The sequence below is a fragment of the Hemicordylus capensis genome, chromosome 5, assembly GCF_027244095.1.
Source record: "Hemicordylus capensis ecotype Gifberg chromosome 5, rHemCap1.1.pri, whole genome shotgun sequence".
Lineage (NCBI taxonomy): Eukaryota > Metazoa > Chordata > Lepidosauria > Squamata > Cordylidae > Hemicordylus > Hemicordylus capensis.
This window is the reverse complement of record NC_069661.1, coordinates 130,801,128-130,817,649: the sequence shown is the minus strand read 5'-3', so window position 1 is coordinate 130,817,649 and position 16,522 is coordinate 130,801,128. Positions and strand designations below refer to the sequence as shown.

Genomic DNA, 16,522 nt, shown 5'->3' with positions numbered 1-16,522 from the left:
ACCCATCTCTTCCCATCTCCAGTCAATGCCGTTTACCCACTTCTTCTCTTCTCCACCATCCTCCCCAACTGACTGTCCCCAACTGCCTCCACCCCAACATTCCACATTCCTTGGCAACAGTTGTCTAGAACCCATTGCCTGGCCTCTCCCTATGACAGTCCTTGGTGTTTAGGTCATCTGGTCCACAAAAATGGCAGCATCCTGACTGATGGAAACTTGGACACCTACCATGCATGTAAGTGAGAATTTCTGGGTTGGAAGGAAGAGGCAAAATACCTGTTGGGAGACAGCTGGGTTGGCAATCACAGGCCAATAACTGGTCATATGTTCCCTAAAGTGGAAGGTCTTGGGTTGCTACTGCAGGGATGCTGGGTTTCCCCACAGTGGAGTTGAGACACAATTAATATCTGTTAGAAGATTCCAAATCTCTGATGCATAGGATACTTGTAACCAGAAAGAGTTGCAGGGGATCTGCATGTTAAGCAGGATTTTCATTTTAATGTTTGTGAATATTGGAATTTTCACTTCTGGTGGGTTATATTAATATGCATATGTTGCCATAACAAGCACAAGTCTTTATATTAATAATAATATACTGAGTTGTAAAAAAAAAAAATTTGCCCTGACATTTTTCACTGAGTTGGTGTCATCGGCCAGGACAACACACTGTTTGGTTTGAACGTTTAACTTTTATCCAGACCAGTTCACCATGACCCCGTCATACTGAAACTGAGATGTACCAGTCCTACGGGTGTTCTTTCCTTTTTTCTTTAGTGTCCTGGTTTGAAGGAGCCTTGATCCCTCTTTTGTATTGCCAGATTGCAACCAGATAATTCTTTGTACATGTGGCTCTGCTCAAACGATACCGTCAAAGCAATGGCTCACCAGGTGAGGAAAGCTGAGAACACAGCTTCCTGGCCTCCACCCACCCAGTGTCCCATCCTCATCCCATATAATCACATGGGCAGTAGTGGCCTGTGTGGGCACCACAGGGGTGGAGCGGTGAAAGGCACCTTTAAGTGTAAATTGACAGGTGCTTACCTCCACCACCGCCACACATGGACACTGCTTCTAGCAGCAGCATGCCACCCAGCACCCCCTGCAGCAGGGGATCACCTCCACCTGGCCTCTGCAGAGCCAAAACCCTGCTGGCAGCCAGGTGAGTGGCGGAGGCAAACCTCTGCTGCAAGGGGTCCTAGGTGGTGTGCTGCTGATCAAAGCAGTGTTCAGGTGTGGTGTAGCGGAGGTAAGTACCTATCCATTTACACTTAAAGGTGCCTATTGCTGCCCCCCCCGGTGGTGCCCACACCGGCTGCTACTGCATGTGGGGCTGGTTCAGATATTCCAGCAAACATAATCAGATGGGGTAGGGATAGAACAGTGTGCCCCTAATCCCACACTATTGGACCACACTATTGTCTAAACTGGCCCATTAAACCCCTTCTGGACTGGCAGATATTGCTGATGATACATCTACTGTCTACTTATTGCTCACCGCACCCCCACTCCCAATCAGTTTGCTCTGGGTAAGATAGCAACACTTTTTGCTTTAGCAGGAAAACCAAAAAATTAATGAGAAATGGGGCATGGGGCATGACTATTTTATTATTATTACAAGTAAATTTTAGCCCGTTGAATAACGGGCGCTAGGAAGGGAAGGGGCCGATAACCGCCCTCCCGCCCTCCCAGCTGCCCGACTTACCCTTCCCCGTACCCCCCCCCAAAGGAATAAGGGCCTCCGCGGCCGCCGGAACTGCCCTCCCGCCCTCCCAGCTGCCCGAGCCCTACTCACCCGAGTCAGCCCGCAAGAGCCGGGCGAAGTGCAAGCATGTTTTCAAAAGGTCCAGAGAGGAGCTCGCAAACAGAGCTCCTCTCTGTGCTAAGTCTCTTCCCGAACTGTCGGGAAGAGACTTAGCACAGAGAGGAGCTCTGTCCGCGAGCTCCTCTCTGGACCTTTTGAAAACATGCTTGCACTTCGCCCGGCTCTTGCGGGCTGACTCGGGTGAGTAGGGCTCGGGCAGCTGGGAGGGCGGGAGGGCAGTTCCGGCGGCCGCGGAGGCCCTTATTTCTTTGGGGGGGGTACGGGGAAGGGTAAGTCGGGCAGCTGGGAGGGCGGGAAGGTGGATATCGGCTGTGGCGGCGCTGCCGCCAGCCTCTATGCCGCAGCCGGTCTCCCCGGCCAGGCAAGGGCCCCAAGCCGCCCGGCTGCGGCGCCAGGCCTCGGTGGCGGCTCGGCCGCCACCTCGGCCGGCTTCCCCCGCCGCCTCCTCCCCCCGCCTGGCTTCGGCGGCGTGGCCATGGCTCCACCGCTGCCTTGGCCACGCTGCGTCCTCTGGCCGAGGCGGCAGCTTTGCCGCCGCCTCGGCCAGTGTCCCCCGCCACCGCTTATCCGGCTTCTTCGGGCGGCCACTTCTGGCCGCCCAAGATGGCCGCCGGGTGCTGGCGGTCGTGTCTCCCTTGGACTGTTCTGCGCGTGCGCTCCGCGCACGCGCAGAACAGTCGAGGCACGAACGCACGCTTGGTGTCCGTCCACGGACGGACACCAAGCGTTTTATTAGAGAGGATTATGTCTCTGGGCGGTTTACAACAAGCAAACAAAAAGTTAAAACATTAGTTAAAATAAATGACAACAGAAAACTTAAAACAGTAAAGCAAAGTAAACAACATAGTAAAAGTTAAAACATTACAACAATTTAAATTTTAAAACAACATTTTAAAATGATACTTAAAACTATTAAAACAATATTTAATTAAAAGCCTGGGTGAATAGGTGCATCTTTGAAGACTTTTAAAAAGTTGTCAGAGATGGGAGGCTCTTATTTCTGCAGGGAGTGTGTTCCAAAGCCCTGGGGCAGCAGTGGAGAAGGCCCATCCCCGAGTAACCACCAAACAAGCCAGTAGCAGCTGCAGATGGACCTCTTCTGATGATTCTCAAGTGGGGTTCAATGACAGTGGCCGCTGCTGCATGATTGAGGGCAGGATTGAAAGGTAAAGCAGAATTCTCTGGGTTGCAAGCTAGCAACTCCGTCTGCCCAATCTCAGAGTGAATGAAGCTCGAAGTGCATTTGGCTGCTGTAGTGGAAACTAAAGAGCAGCAGGGTTTTTATAGGCATGTGCTGATCCTGGGAGACCACCATGCAAGATCTGATTCATCCAAGAAAAGGTATTATACTGAAATATTGCCATACCTCCAACCCTCTGAAAGTGCACAAGACTCTCAGTGGGGTAAGGGCTGGTGAGTATGTGAGGACTCCCCTAGACACTGTTGCCTTTTATATCTTCCCCTCATTTGGCTGAATCTTCAGCTTCCTTCTCATCACCCTCCACACATCAACATGTTGATGGCATTTTTCAAAGGCTGCCAGTGCAACCACCCCTACCCATCTGTCGCCTTCCCCCCACTCACCTGCTGCCTCTCACCCTGGCCACCTCTTCCCCATAGCCTCCACAGCAACTCCACTAAACCCGTGACCAGCTTATTGCCAGCCATAGCACAGTATAATTGACATCATGAAGAATATCTGGAAACTGCAGCTAGTACAAAACGCGGCAGCTAGGGTTTTATCTGGAGCTGCCCAGTGGGAGCACATCACACCCATTTTGAAAGAGCTGCACTGGCTACCGGTTTGTTTCCGGGTCCAATTCAAGGTGCTGGTTTTGACCTTTAAAGCCCTTAATGGTTTGAGCCCGGGATACCTGAGGGACCGCCTGCTCCCAAGGGTTGCTGCCCGCTTGGATGAGGTCATCTGAGGGGGCTCTGCTCCAGGTGCCGACAATGAGGGAGGCTCGGTTGTCGTGCACGCGGGACAGGGCCTTCTTTGTTGCTGCCCCCAGACTTTGGAATGCTCTCCCAGTGGCTATTCGCTCCTCGGTTGCCATCACAGCTTTTAGAAAAAGTGTAAAATCTTTGTCTTTTTGCCCAGGCATTTATTTGATTATCTGCTGCTGCTCTTTATAGTCTGTATTGCTTTTATGCTGTTTTAAATTTTTAATCAGATTTGTTTAATATTTTTTTCACTTAATATTTTAATTGTGTCTTTTTACCATCTTGTGTTTAATTTTTTTTGCTGTAAACTGCCTTGGGATTGCTTTAATGAAAGGTGGTACATAAAAGTACCAATAAATAAATAAATAAATACCCTTTTTAACTGCTTGTTTATCATGTTCTCTTATATAATGTAATGACCAGCTAATCTTAGCAAGCCAGTCATGGCTAATGCCAGCTTAGTGGAGCTGCTGCAGAGGCAGCAGCCTGCACGGGGCGAAGTGGCAGGTAAGCTGGGCCAGAGCAGCAGGGAGAAGTGGCAGGTGAGCAACATTAAGCAGCCTCTCTTCCTGGGTGGAATCCAGCTCTGGATGGCTCATGTTCATGGTACACATCTGTAGATCCACCACTGTGGATCTGCCCTCCCCCTTGTTAGTGTGGGAGAGACAGTCGGGATGGGAAGGGCCGAGTAGGAACTTTTAATCCCCACCTTGGATCTGCTTTGGGGTGGGGATGTAGTTTTGCATCCTCCACTCTGGTATCTTTTGTTTCTTGGGCATTCTAATCTTCAGTAGTTGGTTGCTTAAGTGGAGTAGCCCCCAATTACACTCATATTCTAGGTAATCTGATGTTGCAGATATAAGTTGTGGCCTGAGTTTGAATCCATCCAATGCTGTCTCATCCCTTTTTGGGGACCTAGGTTCAACATGTTTATTAATGAATATGTGCTGTTCCTAAGATTTTTATTTCTGTCTCTTAAAGTATGTACTGTTCTGTTCTAGTGGGCAGGACTTCTATGTCATGTAGACCTCCTTGCATCTCTGGACAGAAAATCAAAAATCAGAGGGGCACTCAACATTCAAGGGCCACGGATACCTCAGAAATGGGCCCAGTGGTGGTTTTTGCATGAGTGGCCTGCTTTTTCTTCCTAAGCACTGCTCACTGGGGACAGCCCAGAGAATTAAAACTTAGATTGGTGAAATAACGAGCCCAATGTATCCGAGGACTACCTGTGGTTGCGGGTCCATCTTGGCCTAAGACAGTCCAGCCCCCTGAGGAGATCATCCAGGCCAACAACTCATACTGGCTTCTGCTGAGCTGCCTCATTACAATAGTCTAATCTATCCAAGACACTCAAGATATTGTCAGTGGCAAGATGCCAGTTCATCATTACTGATCTCATCCTTAAGGAACCCTAGTAGAGATGAACTCAAGTGGATCTCAACTGGAAGGAAATTTCAGAGAGTGAGTGTCACAGTGAATGCCCCAGCCCATATCACCATCAGACTGACATCCAGAATAGATAGGGATGTAAACCCAGGCTTCTTCTGCAGCAGAATAATATATGTACTACATACAGTATGCACCTCCATCTCCCATTCCCTGATAAGACCAGCAACAAATAAAATAATTTGTTGATAAAAACAATACAATTTTTGGGGGTAATGTTTAACTGTATTATGTTGTTCTATGTTTTCTTTTATTCTTGTAATCTGCTCTGGCAGCTATTCCTTAGAGCAGTCTAGAAAATGTGGAAGTATGTACATAAAATAAAGTAAGGATTATAACTCTTCAAGCCTGTCATGATCTTGTCTATCAAACTTGGCAGTCCTTTGGTTAGTAGGTAATGACAAGTGGAATTAAGCAAGAGCTGAAGAAAAATATTTCCTTGGTCAAATCTTGGTGACATACTGTAGCCATTTCTCAGTAGTTAGTAAATTTCAGGCACTCTTATCTCACTAATGTTAGCTGCTTTGCTTGACTCACCAGACTGCACTCTCTTATCACCTTACACATTTGCTGATTGGCTGTAAGTGACCTGACCATCAGGGGTTTGCTATCTAACTCACAGCATAAACAACTGGATTTTCTCTTGGTTATCTGCTACATTTAAAACTATTTCAAGAGAAACAGCCTAGTTAAAAAAAATCACACACACATCCCAATGTATGAATTAAATACACTTTGGAATTATTTTATATATTTTAATTTATATGATTGGACATTGTTTTTATACTCCAGGATATATGGCAAATCTATGATTTAAAAATTCAAACCATGAGGAGTTGGGTGCATTTAAAAATGGAAAATAAAAACAGAACAGTAATTATTGACCCACTGCAACTGCAAGACCCATTGATTCCGGAGCTGATGATACCACACAGCTAAATTCAGAGTATATCTACACTGTAGACTTAAACTGATTTAATTCCAGATAAATTTCAGAATTGCACCTTCAGGAGACCCTGCAACAGATAATTCTTACCACTTTGCCAAAGTACAGTTCCCAGGTTTATTTGGGAGATGGCATGACACTTAAACTGGTATAAAACTGACATGTTCGTAGTTTATAGACAGAAAGAGACTTGAGCATTGCCCTTCATGTTTGCACCCATATATCTGTGCAATAGCGTCTATTCCTCGAAGAGGATAACCTCAAAACAGTGGTGCATCAGCTGGTAACCTCCAGGCTTGACTATTGCAATGCGCTCTACGTGGGGCTGCCTTTGTACATAGTTCGGAAACTTCAATTAGTTCAAAATGTGGCAGCCAGACTGGTCTCTGGGGTAACCCAGAGAGACCATATTATGCCTGTTTTAAAATAGTTGCACTTGCTGCCGATATGTTTCCAGGCAAAATACAAAGTGCTGATTATTAACTTTAAAGCCCTGAAAGGCTTAGGTCCGGGTTACCTTAGAGAGTGCCTTCTTCTGTATGATCCCCTCTGTACATTAAGGTCATCTGAGGAGGTCCGTCTCCAGTTACCACTGGTACGTCTGGTGGCGACTCAGAAGTGGGCCTTCTCTGTAGCTGCTCCTGGGCTGTGGAATGCACTCCCAGCAGAAATGCATAGTTTGAGTTCATTGTTGGCTTCCAGGAGAGCCTTTAAAACCTATGTGTTTGGCCTGGACTTCCAGGGTTTTTAAACTGTTTTAAATGTTTTAATTGTTAATGGTTTTATGCTGTTTTTAAATTGTTCTGTAATGATTTTTTTTTAAGGATTGCTTTGTGGGTTTTATTTTTATTGTTGTGCATCACCCAGAGCCATTTGGATGGGGAGGTATATAAAGGAAATAGATAAATAAATAATATCTGGCCCTGTAACTTGTAAGGTTCTCAGGGGACCATCTCCACATTCTAGCTGCTCACAAGTGTATCCCTTTGGCTCAGGGATCTCCCCCATCTGCCATCTTCCCATTTACTCTGGGGGATTACTTGCCTGTTGCTTGTTTCCTTCAGCATCCTTGTTTCCCATAGCATCAGGAACTCTTTTACTTATCCTTTTCTTATCCTGGGTGAAAAACCATATGCCCCAAACTAGTGCCCTCCACACCGGTTCTCCTTCTCACTTCCCCCTCTTCACCAGTGTAAGAAGGACTCTCTGGGGACAAGGAATGGAAGCACCAGGGCAGGCCATTATGACCCTGTCCCAAACTTCCTAAGGGCTTGGGCTTGGCTCATTGTTTTCCAGCCTGGGGAGGTTCATTTCTGCCTGCCCCTCAATTCTGAATTCTGGAGCCACCACTAGTGCCCAACACTTATATCTTAAAACCAGGTACCAAAACTCTTTGCTTCTTCGTCTCTTCCTAAGACTGAAGCTTTGCAAGACCATTACTGCCTGCAATTTTGTGAACTCCTGATCATCATCAGCATATTCCATGTCTGCAAGTGTAATTTCACACAGATGCATGACAGATAGCCAGTATGGTGTAGTGGTTAGTGTTGGACTAGGACTGGGGAGACCCAAGTTCAAATCCCCGTTCAGCTATGAAACTCACTGGGTGACTCTGGACCAGTCACTTCTCTCTCAGCTTAACCTACCTCACAGGGTTGTTTTGAGGACAAACAGAACCATGTATACTGCTCTGGGCTCCTTTTGAGGAAAAGTGGGATATAAATGTAAAAATAAAATATTTCTTTCTTGGGATAAACTATCCTCACTAACAGAGTTGCCACTGAATTTTTATTAAGTAACAGGCCAAATTGGTTCCTAAATTGCCACAGAGTATTGAAATTTCTCCCAGGAATAATGGGAGGCAGGTCCTCTGCAACTCTAAATTGCCACTGCACTGAGTAAAGAAAAAGTTTGAGGTAAATGTGGAAGTTTTTGTTAAGACAAAACAACTTTGTGATTTTGAGGGGGGCATTTTTGATAATACTCATGGACATTCTCAGCAGGCTGCAGTCATCCCTAGTGCCAAACTAAGGCCATCCCTAGCGCCATAATGATAAGTGTATAGCTACTACCAAAAGTGGAAACTGTGCATAAAGTTTGCCTCTCTGCTTCATAATGCCTAGTAGAGCCCTCTTCATGTTATACTCTATGTCATTCTATTTCCCCCACTCCACACACTTCCAATCAATGACAGTGATGACGGCGGGTGGGGGGGTGGGGAATCAAATGCCATTATTTCATTGTGTGAGATAAATTTTGCAACGGGAGGGGGCAATTAGCTTTTCAGCTGCTGTTTTGAGTCAACTGCATATTTACTGTCATCCACTTTGCCCCATGGCCAGGTATTGCTATGAATTTTGAAAACTGAAGGTTTTCTTCAAAGAACACAAAAGGCTTTAGGGACACAGTGGAATGCATATAGGGATTTCTACAAGACAACAGCAGTGTACAGACATTCTGGCATGTACGTACAATGGGGAGAATCAGGCTCTGTATGCACATATCTCACTCTATGCACATTCCATTACATGCCTGTACTTTGCCTACTGCACATAACATACATGCACAGGCACACTGTGCATGCCAAACATGCATGGGGGATATCTATTCATCCCTTCAGTGTGTCACAGTGAACACATGGAGACTCTGGCCACACTTCTGAAAGGGGCTAAGTTGTTCTTCCATTTGATCCATTATTCAGTTTTCACTGCCACAGGCCCAACACTTCCAGTTTGAAGTTTTGAAAGAGATGCATGCACTCTGTGCCCTATTTCATGACTTATCAGCTCCTGTTGAAACCTGAGATAAAGGTGGATACTGAGGACTTCATTTGCCAGTACAGCAGGCCTCAAATGGGATTAGCCTAGCAAAATCCCTTTCAGCAGGTTTGCAGGACGTCAAGAACCGAGGTTTAGGAGAATTCCTCAATGCATGTATATAAGTAGTGGGGCCGAGGATTTCTGCAGTGCTTGCATCAGTAGGATAGAGAAACGACAGTTGATTGGGAACTAAGTCAGAAGTACAAAGGTTATAGTGAACAGCTACAAACTACAAAAAGTTATCACTACAGCAAGACCCAGGATTTAATCTGAGCCCAATAATGACTAGGATCACTAGCAAAATGGATCTGTTTTCAGTGCCAGAGATTAACATTGAATGATAGTGTGTGTGTGCATGTGCACGCACACACACAGAGACACACAGAGTTGTTTAATATTTTTGTAGCACCTATTCTAAATGTACTTCTCTGAGTTATAGCAGCACTTACATTTATATACCGCTTTATAGCCGGAGCTCTCTAAGTGGTTTACAATGATTTAGCATATTGCCCCCAACATTCTGGGTACTCATTTTACCGACCTCGGAAGGATGGAAGGCTGAGTCAACCTTGAGCCCCTGGTCAGGATCAAACTTGTAACCTTCTGGTTACAGGGCAGCAGTTTTTTTACCACTGCGCCACCAGGGGCTCTTTTATCCTTATAACAAACCTGTAAGGTAGACCTATATTCTTACCTCCATATCATAGACTAGAGGACTGGGCCTGAGAGACATTAGCTTACCTAATGCCACCTATTAAGTTAATGGCCAAGGTGAGGTTTGAAGCAGGAACCTCCCAGATCACACCACTTCCTATGAACTGCTATACTGCATTTAATGAAGTTAACTTTAACTAGAAATTATGGGCGTAATTAGCTATTACAAGAGACACAGGGTTATATAAATACTACTGTCTATATACTGATTGATTAAGTGCTGTCAAGTCCTATTAGGATGGTCCACCCGAGAAGGTTATTGGATCCCATAGGATTTCAAGAAGCCTTGGAGAGATTCAGTGTTGGCTCTGCCGGCGATCCTGTTGATGTCCTGGTGGAGAATTGGAACAGCAAACTCACTGGGGTGGTAGACATGATCGCTCCTAAGCGTCCTCTCCGACCCACTTCAAAACTGGTCCCTTGGTATATGGAAGAACTACGGGGGCTGAAGCAGCAAGGTAGATGACTAGAGCACAGGTGGAGAAAGACTCGGCTCGAATCCGACAGATTGCAACATAGAGCTCATTTGAAGATCTCTGCTCAGGTGATACGTTTGGCAAAGAGGCGATTCTTTTCTGCCCGTATTGCATTCGCAAGTTCATGTCCGGCGGAGTTGTTCAGGGTTGTGAGAGGGCTAGTATATGCCCCTCCTCCCTTGAATCAGAATCTGGAACCATCGATTACCCGCTGTGATGTGTTTAATGAATCTTTTGTGGGGGAAATCTCTCGTATTTGGGCCGACTTGGTTTTCGTCTCCACACTTACTTCTGTATCTGATGTGGAGGAATCCAGCGACTCCTCTTATATGGTTAAGTTGGATCAGTTCCAGTTTGTGACTCCTGAGGATGTGGACAAGCTGATTGGAATGGAGTGGCCCACCACCTGTCCTCTTGACCCTTGCCTGACATGGCTTATACTATCTGGCAGGGGGGTTGTTGTAGGAGGCCTGGTAGAGATCATAAATGCATCTCTGAGGGAAATATAGGATGCCCCCTAGTCTTAAGGACGCAATTATTTTACCACTTCTGAAGCAGCCTACCTTGGATCCCTCAGAGCTGAGTAACTACAGGACTGTCTCCAACCTTCCGTGGCTGGGCAAGGTGGTGGTGGCCTCCCAGCTCCAGGGTGGTGGCCTCCCAGCTCCAGACAGAGCTGGCTCCAGACAGAGCTGGCAAGGTGGTGGTGGCCTCCCAGCTCCAGGGTGGTGGCCTCCCAGCTCCAGACAGTCTTGGAGGAAACGGATTATCTAGACCCATTTCAAACTGGCTTCCAGGCTGGCTATGGGGTGGAGACTGCCTTGGTCAGCCTGATGGAAGATCTCCAACTGGGAATTGACAGAGGAAGTGTGACTCTGTTGGTCCTTCTGGACCTCTCGGCGGCTTTCGATACTATCAACCATAGTATCCTGGAGTGTCTGAGGGGGTTGGGGGTGGGAGGCACTGCTCTGCAGTGGTTCCACTCCTACCTCTCAGGCAGGTTCCAGATGGTGTCCTTTGGAGACTGTTGTTCTTCAGAATCTGAACTTTTTGTATGGTGTCCCTCAGGGCTCCGTATTGTTTCCAATGTTATTTAACATCTACATGAAACCGCTGGGAGAGATCATCAGGAGATTTGGTGTAGGGTTCTATCAGTATGCTGATGACACCCAAATCTATTTCTTCATGTCAGCATCATCGGGAGAGGGCATAACTTCCCTAAATGCCTGCCTGGAGTCGGTAATGGGCTGGATGAGGGATAACAAACTGAGACTGAATCCAGATAAGACGGAGGTACTCATTGTGCGGGGTCGGAACTCGAGAGACGATTTTGATCTGCCTGTTCTGGATGGGGTCACACTTCCCCAGAAGGAACAGGTACGCAGTCTAGGGGTGCTTCTGGATCCGAGCCTCTCTCTGGTGTCCCATGCTTCGGCTGATACACCAGCTGTGCCTGTTTCTTGAGATAGACAACCTCAAAACAGTGGTACATCTGCTGGTAACCTCCAGACTGGATTACTACAATGTGCTCTATGTGGGGCTGCCCTTGTATATAGTCTGGAAACTACAGTTGGTCCAGAATGAGGCAGCCAGGCTGGTCTCTGGGTCATCCAGGAGAGACCATATTACTCCTGTATTGAAGGAGTTACACTGGCTGCTGATATGTTTCCGGGCAAAATACAAGGTGTTGGTTATAACCTATAAAGCCCTAAACAGCTTGGGCCCTGGGTATTTAAGAGAACGTCTTCTTCATCATGAACCTCACCGCCCATTGAGATCATATGGAGAGGTCCGTCTGCATTTGCCACCAGCTCATCTGGTGGCTACTCAGAGACGGGCCTTCTCTGTTGCTGCCCCGAGGCTTTGGAATGTGCTCCCTAGCGAAATGAGAGCCTCTCCATCTCTGACAACTTTTTAAAAGTCTTTAAAGATGCATCTGTTCACCCAGGCTTTTAACTGATATTGTTTTGATTGTTTTAATGTTGTTTTCAAACTTTAAATTGTGTTTTAAATTTCTTGCTTTTTTTTTAAAAAAAAATTAATGTTGTACTTTTTAAATCTTGTTGTAATCCACCCAGAGATGTAAGTTTTGGGTGGTATAAAAATATGCTAAATAAAATTTAAAAAATAAAATAAAGTCAGTGTCAACTTAGCAACCACATAGATAGATTCTCTCCAGGATGATCTGTCTTCAACTTGGTCTTTAAGGTCTCTGTGGTGCATTCATTGCTGTCGTAATCAAGTCCATTCACCTTGCCGCTGGTCATCCTCTTCTTCTCTTTCCTTTAACTTTTCCCAGCATTATGGACTGGATCTTCATATAATGTGTTCAAAGTATGATAGTTTGAGCCTGGTCATATATGCCTTGAGTGAAAATTCTGGAATGATTTGTTCTATGATCCATTTGTTTGTTTTCCTGACTTTATATGGTATCCTCAAAAGTCTTCTCCAGCACCAAAGTTCAAAAGTGTCAATACTTCTATCTTGCTTCTTCAAAGTCCAGCTAAATAGTAGTAGTCTATATATCACTGCTATATAAATACATACGGAAACTCTTCTCATGATCCATGAGAAGAGCTCCTGTCAGGACTGGGGGGCAGGGCCGGCTCTTACCAGTAAGCAGAAGATGCACCGCATCGGGGCGCAGTCTGCAGGAGGGCGTCGAGCTGATGATACCTCCTTTAAAAAAAATTAAATTCCAGCCACCGCACGGCTGAGGAGATGGCTGCGGGGGTGCGTGTGTGTCCTACTGCCTACACCTCCCCACCAGCGGCGGGAGCAACTGAACAAGAGAAATGCTGTGGCCTGCTGTTTGGCCCAGTGTCGCTTCCCAGTTGCAAGGCGCACCTGTGCAGTGAAGTCTATTAAGTATCTCACAGTTAGGAAGTGACACCGGGCCAAGCAGCAGGCCACAGCATTGCTCTGATATCTTTTGCCGCTGCCGGGGGCGGGGGTGTAGAAGGACACCCCCCCCCCACAGCCATCCCCTCGGCCATGCGGTGGCTTGAATTGGCGGGAGGCGGTGAGAAGAAAATGGCACCAGACACAGTGATGACGGAAGAGGTGGCCGGTGGCCCCACAAGGGAGCCTTGCAGCGGGCGGGCAAAAATGGCAGGAAGGAGGGAGTCCGGTGGGGTGAGAAAGTGCTGCGGGGGGGGGGGACTGCCTGTGACAGGAGGAGGACTGGGACCTCTGGAACAACTGGGAACGGACTCTCTTTTTTTCGCCAAGACCGCTCCATTCTCTCTCTCTCTCTCTCTCTCCAACCAAGACTGCTCCATTATCTTAAATACCCAGGGCTTAAGCTGTGTAGGGCTTTATAGGTTATAACCAGCACCTTGTATTTTGCCCAGAAGCGTATTGGTAGCCAAATAGCTCTTTAAGTATAGATAGGAGTAATATAATTATAATTATATTATATACATATTATGTACATAATTAAGTAACATTTTGAATACACACTAATTGTATTTATTTTGAATTTTCATTTTTTACTATAGTGGGGGGGGGCGCTCAACAGAATGTTGCATCAGGGCGCCAGATCCCCCAGAGCCGGCCCTGCTGGGGGGAAGTGGGCTTAGCCCACTCTCCATGCAGACGATCCTGCCCAGACCCCTGGGTGGCCAGATTGGCCACCCACATGACTGCCGGCTCCGTCATGGAGCCAGCAGGGGTGGCAGGGACTGGTGGCCAGCCGACCCTCAGAAGTTCCAGGATGCCCTGCATGAGAACCCTGAGGCTGGGAGGCTGCTTGCAGCACACAAGCAACAACATGAGGTTAATGGAGCACTCACTCCATTAACTTCATTTAAGGGGAAGGTGTTTTAGGCCTGCGAGCCTGGTGGTTCCCACGATCAATTGAAAGTAGACTAAGCTCCCTTAGCCTGCTTTCCGTTGATCATGGGAATAGCCTCACTATCTATAGAAATGCAGCATGTTATATGACACTATTGCGCTTGTAGTGCCCTGTCTCACATCATTGGTCAAAGGGATAATGCACAGCGCAACCATGTTACATAGTGGCTGACATCCAGAGCAAGGAAGCACTGATGCAATGAGAGAAGCAGACTAACAGCACTTGCAGACTAATTGCACCAAGGAAGAGACACATTTTTATTATCTCCCCTTCTCCAGGAAGCCCTCTGTGTCATCTGAAAATATGTCCCTGAGAGCTGTGCAGCAGCTACAGGTGGGAACTGTAAGCAGTGATGGCAAATGACCATTAAATACAAGAAGTTCAGTCTGTGTACGTCAGACCAGTTGCAGGAGAGTAACTGCAGGAGAGGGGGCATGCCCTCAGCTCCTACCTGTGGGTTTCTCAGTGGCATCTGGTGGGCCACTGTGTGAAACAGGATGCTGGACTTGATGGGTTTTATGTGACAATTCTGTTCTTATGTCCTTATGTGACAATTCTGTGTAAACCTTAAAAGTATACAGGAAAAGCATATCGACAATTCATAAGAGCAGTGACTGGTGATTAACTTTTACTTTGTAATTCATTTTATTCAGTCCTATGACTTCTAACCTACTCTTTAAAAAGACAAATTTTTAAACTGCAGGTACATAAAACAATGTCACATCAACAAATAACTAGATGTCTGTTTTTTCAAACATGCATTTTTGAGAGAAAAGTTATCACCTGCAAGTTTCTGAATGACCTCCAGGTCAGTATGAACCAAATGGCACACTTGCTATATTTCTGTCGCCTTGAGAATAGTACAAAGCGGCAGGAGACTGTGCCATTTTTGGGACTGTAAACAGACTAAGCTGCTGAAGTAGAGGCTTGATTAACTAATCCAACAAATCTCTCATTTCCTCTGATCTCCCTGTTCCGCCTTCAGCTTTTCATTGCTTTGCTTGGAATATCTCAGCTTTCTCCCAAGATGGATAGCTGAGCTGAACAGCACCTTGCTAATGTATTACCTGATTACACTAAGTACTTTCGCATGTGGAATTTAGCACATTCAATATTCAGTAAGTGATGGTAATAAATAGGCTATTAACTAACACAGTGATTAAAGACTTGCAAATTCCGACACTGGCAATAAAACACTCCTTCAGCAATGGTGGCATTTGGATCAGGAATCTGTAAATCAGGGTATTTGCAAACTGAGCTCTGCTTTCTCTCAACTTTTGGCCATTCTTCCATTTCTAATAAGGTTAACAAGCCAGAGTTGAAGGACTGGAGTCTGAACCCTACTTTTTCTAAGGATCTAATGAATCACAATCACGTCATTCACATCACGTGTTCCTCCTGCCACAGCACAGGGTTCTCAATTAAGCTACTTACCTTTTGTGTATTGTGCAAGAGCCGTGAGACACAAGGACCGATTGTTAACTTGTGTTCAAAATGTTTCTATTTCCCCCTTCAGAATCCAATTTGATTATCTCATTAGGTTTCCAAGACGCTTTGTCTGGCTCGGAGATTTGCTCTGACATTAAGACATTTTTTTTGTTCACCAGAGAAAAAGCAGAGACGGGCCAAATAGGAGCCATTGTTCCAATCAAAACTCCACTCAGAAAAGCTGATTTATAAGCACATTAACATGATGATGATAAACATATTAGCATGACTCCGCCCATTCTCCCTTGCTTGCTGCCTTTTAATGTCTGGAACACAACCCCACTCTTATATTGTTCCACTTTTCTCTTTCCTTCAAATCCTTCCTAAGGGCCCATCTTTTCTAGGAAGCCCTTGGCTTAATTCCTTAGGCTGCAATATTAGACACACAGAGATGCGTGCCATGAAACTTTGTACTTCATGTGATCACTCAGCAGAATAGCCAGTACACTTTCTTGATCTAATGGCTGCACTGGACAGAGATTTTAGAGAGCAATCCTATGCTCCATTTATTCCAGCTAATGGGTTTTAGGGTACTGACTAGTTCTCCTGCATTGGTATATCTCCAGTGCTAGTGTAACTCCACCACCAATGGTCAGTAATGTGCGTAACTCCACCACCAATGGACAGTGACGTGCATGACATGTGTGGCGGTGGGTGCATCCGCCCGTGTTACTTCTGGGTTTGGACAACAAGGGGGCAGGGGCGGCAGGGAGGAATGCTGCTGCCCCGAAGATTTGGCTTAAAACTGGAGTACCAGAGAAGGAAAAACGGCGGGAGGGGTAAGTATAACCCTCCCCGCCCTTAAAGCAACACCCCGCCGGCGGTTCATCGAACTGCCAGACAAGCGAACTGGTTCGCAGGCCTCCAACATGGCCTGCGAACTGGTTCGTGCACATCCCTAATCCAGGAAGAACTAGAAGGACTAGAACCACCATAAAATGATGCTCACAAGTTCTATCCTGCTTCGGCAGTCCAGGGGGAGGCAAGGCCACTGGGAGAACACTTTCT

General features: G+C 46.3%; 1 protein-coding gene and 1 long non-coding RNA gene across 3 annotated transcripts in view; one reads left to right on the top strand and one right to left on the bottom strand.

Annotated features, from left to right (window-relative positions):
- The window catches only part of LOC128327309 (potassium voltage-gated channel subfamily KQT member 1-like), a 556,996-nt gene that overhangs the window by 167,467 nt on the left and 373,007 nt on the right, over positions 1-16,522 (bottom strand). The window contains exon 1 of one of the 2 annotated variants that reach the window (XR_008308577.1): positions 3-69. The exons of the other annotated variant lie outside the window; for it this stretch is intronic. The gene's annotated coding sequence lies outside the window, so the exon portion shown is untranslated. Of the gene's footprint in view, positions 1-2; positions 70-16,522 lie in introns of those variants that run through there. 2 annotated transcript variants of the gene reach the window in all.
- Positions 7-16,522, top strand: part of LOC128327311 (uncharacterized) — a 39,617-nt gene continuing 23,101 nt past the window's right edge. Inside the window, exon 1 of the long non-coding RNA XR_008308579.1 lies at positions 7-235. This is a non-coding gene — a long non-coding RNA (uncharacterized LOC128327311). The remainder of the gene's footprint in view (positions 236-16,522) is intronic.